Source organism: Aquarana catesbeiana, linkage group LG06 (assembly GCF_042186555.1).
Source record: "Aquarana catesbeiana isolate 2022-GZ linkage group LG06, ASM4218655v1, whole genome shotgun sequence".
NCBI lineage: Eukaryota > Metazoa > Chordata > Amphibia > Anura > Ranidae > Aquarana > Aquarana catesbeiana.
The window spans coordinates 282,857,650-282,863,649 of NC_133329.1; the positions used below are offsets into that span (position 1 = coordinate 282,857,650).

General features: G+C 45.1%; 1 protein-coding gene across 1 annotated transcript in view; it reads right to left on the bottom strand.

The window, feature by feature from the left end:
• Nucleotides 1-5,333, bottom strand: part of IDH1 (isocitrate dehydrogenase (NADP(+)) 1) — a 46,405-nt gene extending 41,072 nt beyond the window's left edge. The window contains exon 1 of the mRNA XM_073633421.1: nt 5,111-5,333. The gene's annotated coding sequence lies outside the window, so the exon portion shown is untranslated. The remainder of the gene's footprint in view (nt 1-5,110) is intronic.
• Between the last annotated feature and the right edge of the window lie 667 nt (nt 5,334-6,000).

A 6,000-nucleotide genomic window follows, 5' to 3' on the forward strand; every position in this document is an offset into this window, starting at 1 on the left:
CCTGAGTATGCACAATTACACAAGAGCATGATTCTGCAATTTTGCATGATAATGCTCAGATAAGGCTGTTCACAGAGAGTCATTAAGGACCAATCATACAGGCAAATGCAATCCAATATGGATCATGGTGTCTTTTAGCCAACCATCACTTTAATTTGCTTATCATGGAAAAAAAAAAAAAAAATAACGAACAATTGATAAAGGTTTCAGAACCCATATAATCACCTTATCCCACCATCTAAATCAGGGGTCTACAAACTGTGGCTCGAGGGCCGGATGTGGCACTTTGCTAGCCTTTATTTGGCGCTTGGGATACTATTCCTCCCAATGATAGAAGACACTATTCCTTCCCCTGACACCTACTTATAACATATTGTACATTCTCTTAATTGTTTTTTCCAATAATAAATGAAAAGAGTAATGCAGCACTTGGAACTGAAGGGACCAGGGTGGCACTATGTGGTTTCCTTGCGACAACAGCCACTGCCAGTCTGTTTCTACAGCCTTGGAACTTGGTAACCATGCATTAGCCTACACCAATGCATGGGGGGTCATGGCTGAGCTGCTCTATATGTGTCTACAGATGCACATAGCCCGGCTAGGGAGTGCCCCCTCTACACACAGCTTGCTATGGAGGCACTTGGAAGAAGGAGGAGTGGGGGGACTGCCAAAGAGGAGATAAGGGACCGTTCTGCTGTTCAGAGCAGGCAAGTATAACATGTTCAATATTTTAACAAAAAAAAATAAGTTTTTTTTACCTTCAAAAAAAAAAAAAAAAAAACTTTAAATCACATAGTGTTAAAAAAAGCACATGCTTGAAGAAGGGGTCCTGTGTGGTTTCCCAAACGTCGCTTTTGCTTTTTTTGACACCATGTGATTAAAGTTTATGGACCCATTTTTGGAGATCTTGGTGTGCTGATGACATTTCCTCTTTCCCTATTGCATTCGGTTCCAGCCGATGGTCATTTCAGCACTGAAATACAGCCGTTTGTACAGGAACGTGTGCGTTGGGAGTATTGTATTGGAGACAAATAGCAAGCTGGGGGCACTAGGCTGGGGGGAGAGGGCCAGGAGCCCTAGTGGGGTACCTGAGAAGGATCGGGGCTGCTCTGTGCAAAACCACTGCATAGAGCAGGCAAGTATGACAGGTTTGTTAATTAAAAAAAAAAAAAAAAAATGCATTTAATATCACTTTAAAAGAGAAGTGTGGCCAAAGCTCTTTTAAGCATACTTCTCATGTGGGTCACAGGAGTGCACTTCTGTTCTTCTATCCCACTGTCAGCTGAAGTCACAGAACCCCTCCAGTCTCTGGATGTATCCCGAAAATAATGTCGGGATCCATCCAGATGCCTGAATGGCATATGGCTCAGCCTCTAAGTGAGCACTGGACGGGTAGCGCACCCTGTATGGCATATGGCTCAGCGTCTTAGTGAGCACTGGACGGGTAGAGCACCCTGAATGGCATATGGCTCAGCCTCTAAGTGAGCACTGGATGGGTAGAGCACCCTGAATGGCATATGGCTCAGCCTCTTAGTGAGCACTGGACGGGTAGAGCACCCAGTGGCGATTGACAGTCACCGCTACCTGCTCAGAGCGGACCCGAGAACTGAGCGACTAGTGGTCACGTGAGTAGGCAAGTATAAATGTTTTTTGTTTTTTTTATATTCCCACACTTCTCTATAAAAGCATAGGTTCACCTTTTGAAGAAAAAAAAAAAGTCCATTTTTTTTTTTCCCCCTGAGGAGCCTGCAGAGCATTGCACCCCCACAATCAGTGGATTGTGGGTGCAATGTCAGACTCCTGCAGTCACCTCTGTACAGGGTTTCTGTTTAAAAGCTGTAAGAAGTGTCAATAAACAACAAGAGTGCTCAGCAGTGCCCTCGCAGTTAATTGAGAAATAAAAGCTGTCCGCAGCAGTACTTCTAGTTTATTCATTCACAGATTCCTGCACACATAGCTGCACTGCATTTTAAATCTGACAGTGGGTGCAAGGAGAGATTCCCCAGCCTGCTGTCACAGGGAAGGAGATAGCAATAGCCAAAAGACAGCTACAGCACAGTACTATAGTTCTGAGAGGGCATCCATAGATGTCCTCCCAGAACCCTGCCTTCTGCAGCACACATTGGGCGCACTCTGTGACTGCTGTGTAATTTGGACATAGCCGATAACAGATCGGGGTGAACGGCCAATTACAGTGGTCCTTTACCATATGATCAGCTGTGTCCAATCACAGCTGATCACATGTAAACAGACTTGCCAGTTATTGGCAGGCCTTTCCTGTGTTTGTGTGAGGAAAGGAGTGCCGATAAGGCTGCTTTTACACTGAGGTGGGCGTTGACAGTAAAACGCCGCTATTCGGCTGCTAGTGGGGCTCTTTTAACCCCCCGCTAGCAGCCAAATAAAGGGTTAAATGCCCCCACATTACAGGTTGTAGTTGTCTTACTTGTATACTGTTTAATACTTATTATTTAGTATAGAGTTCTTATTGGCTAATACATAAGTGCAAGAACCAATCAGCAGGCAATTTTTACCAGGATGTATTCTGATTGGTTGCTATGGGTTTCCAAATGTAATGGTTTGCAATGAAAGTGGAATTGGACTCACTGATTTAACGGTTCCCTGAAACAGTTATATTTAAAGGATCAGTTCACCTTTTGGAGCATGTTACATTAACCACTTTCCGCCAGCGCTATAGCTGAAAGATGGCCACAGCGCGGGCTTCCAGTGCCGGGAGGGCGCCAATAGATGTCCTCCTGTGCTTGCGTTCTGCACTCTGATCGTCGGGTCCTTTGGACTCGGCTGATCACAAAACAGGGTAAGGGGCCAATCACAGTGGCCCTTTACGATGTGATCAGCTGTCAACCAATGACAGCTGATCACGGAAGTAAACGGACACTGAGCAGAAAGGAAGAAAGCCGGTAACCAGCTTCTGTTACAGGCACATCGGTCCCACACAGTGCCCACCAGTGCTACCAATCAATGCCTCATCACCAGCGTCGCCTATTAGTGCAGCCTCATCAGTGCCCATCACTGAAGGAGAAAAATTACCTGTTTGCTAAATTTTATAAAACTATGGAAAATGTTTTTTATTTTTTTTCAAAATTTTCAGTCTTTTTTTGTTTCTTTAGCAAAAATTAAAAAACCCCAGTGGTGATTATCACCAAAAGAAAGCTCTATGTGTGTCGAAAAAAAGGCAAAAAAAAAAATCATCTGGGCACAGTCTAGCATGACCGCGCAATTGTCATTCAAATTGCGACAGGGCTGAAAGCTGTAAATTGGCCTGGGGGGGGGGGGGGGGGGTAGAAGTGCCCAGTAAGCTTGTTTGGCTGTACCTCTCCTGTGGGTCACAGGAATGCAGTTTGTTTTGCTCTCCTGTGATGCATTTTCAGCAGAGCGCCGGTGACTGACTGTCGCCAGCTCTCTGCTTAGGGAGCTGTGATAACCGAGCGATCAGCGGTGTTAGATCGCTCGGTTCTCAGTGATGGAGACAGATGCAGCATCCACCTAGAGAAGTAGGATTCTGGGGAAAAAAAAAAAAGCCATACTTCTCTTTTAACCACCTCAGTATTGGGACACTTTCACCCCCTTCCTGCCCAGGCCAATTTTCAGCGCTGTCGCACTTTGAATGACAATTGTGCGGTCATGCAATGCTGTACTCAAACTAAATTTTTATCATTTTTTTGAGACAGATAGAGCTTTCTTTTGGTAGTATTTAATCACCACTTGGGTTTGTATTTTTTGCTAAAAAAAATAATTATAATATATATATTCGGTTGTAAAATTTAGCAAATATGTAATTTTTCTTCTTCGCTGAAGTGTGCTGATGGGGCGGCACTGATAATCAGGACATTGTTGATCAGTGCCCTGGTTATCAGTGTAAACAATGTGCTTACAGGCTTGCCAGTTAAACCCCTTTCATACTGAGGCGTTTTTCAGGCGCTTTGGGGCTAAAAATGGCGCCTGAAAAACGCCTTCCCTGAGGTCCCAGTGTGAAAGCCAGCGTGCTTTCACACTGGAGCTCTGCGCTGGCAGGACGTAAAAAAAAAAAAAAAAAAAAAAAAAAAAAAAAGGGTATATAATAATAATAATAATAATAATAAAGTTAATTTTTTTTTAGTAAATAAGTCTGCAATGCATTGTAACCACAAACAGTGGATTGCGGGTGCAATGCCAGGCTCCTGCAGGCTCTTCCTCCATCTCTAGGTCTTTAAGTCCTGCAAGCAGCATCTTTGGGGCGGTGGAGGAGTGGTGTATACACTGCCCCTCCCCATTGAAATGAATGGGCACCGCTGTAGAAGCGCCACTACACGGGCGCATTTAACCCTTTACTCGGCCAATAGTGGGGGTTAAAAGAGCCCCACTAGCGGCCGAATAAAGGGTTAAATAACATGCTCCAAAAAGGTGAACTGATCCTTTAAATATAAACAGTTTCAGGAAACAGTAAAATCAATGGGTCTAATTCCACTTTCGATGCAAATCATTACAGTTGGAAACCAATAGCAACCAATCAGAATACATCCTGGTACAAATTGCCTGCTGATTGGTTCTTGCACTTATGTATTAGCCAATAAGAACTCTATACTAAATAACACGTATTAAACCAGTATACAAGTAAGACAACTACAACCTGCAATGTTCCAATACCAGAATTGTTAGTTATGTTCTGATCACTTTTATTTTGTATTGATCATTCTAGGAATAGGGATTATTGATAAATGGCAAAAACACAGCAACATTTTCTACTAATACAAGCAGAGCTCCTTCAGAGATTAGAGAATGCAGATAAGGAATGACTTGGCAAGTTTCTGGATGAGAGAGAGAAAGAGAGGAGCAATCCTTGCAGGGCTCAGCCACTCCCAACACACACACACACACACACACACTAGTGGAGGAAGCCCAGCACAGAGTGGATCTGGAGGATTGCACTGCTGGTATATAATGTTGCATCAAATAACATTAAAGATGTAAAACATGTACATATATTATACATGCACACTGGGGGTAGAGAAGTGAGATGACAGTGGGTGTCTCTCTAATATAAAGAGTGATCTGACAATGAGATGATCGGATCCAATGACAGGACTGGAGGTGACAGTTCGGCTCTGATTACCTGGCGATAGAAGATTGGACACTGGCTAGATGAGACCCGGATCACCGCTGTGCTGCTGGTAAATGCACTGAGCGATCTCCAGGACAAACCACTTCCCAGGGTCCATCCCTCGCTCCGCCCTCCTGCCAGCTGATCCTCGTCCGACCTATAGCCGGCGGATGAAGGAGACGGGCAGCCAGTAGGACGTCACCACGCAACATGGAACCAAACCTTCCCGGGAGGCTAATAGCGGAGCTGCTGGGCGTGGCTCAGTCTTGTGCCCTTTGTCAAACACGGCGCTGCTTCCCAGGATTGGGCGTGGGTGTGCTGGGGGCGGGGCTTATTAGGTGGTAATTAGGGCAAAGTTGACAGCTAGAGAAGGCAGTGTGCACTGAGAACAATCGGATGAATGGCAGGTCTCTGAATGGGGGGAGGACAATGTACTCTGGGGGTGTCACAGTGCAAGCAGAGGAAGCCGTGTGTGTGATATCAGATCAGCGTTCTATACAGGAGATCCTTTCTCTGTAATCCACATCCAGTGATACAGAATACTCCTCCTTATAAATTATATGCATAGGTGCCAACATTTCACCATCGTTTCCAGGGGTACCCTTTTCTGCTGTGCATGCCGCAAGCCAATGTAGGCGGAGAATGTACTTTAATTAGGGGCGGGGCATTCATTTTAACCACCTCAGTACCAGGCCAATTCTACACCTCTCACATACATGGAAAAATCGACCTTTTTTTTCTTTTTTGCTAGAAATGCCCAAACATTACATGCAGGGCAACCATCAGAAATGTGGCCCCTTACACAGCTTTAGGCCCGAGCCCCCGGGGTCTGACCACCAATATTCCCTAGGGCCTGCGCCTGCCCACTGGCTGTACCACCAAATCCACTCACGAACCATGTC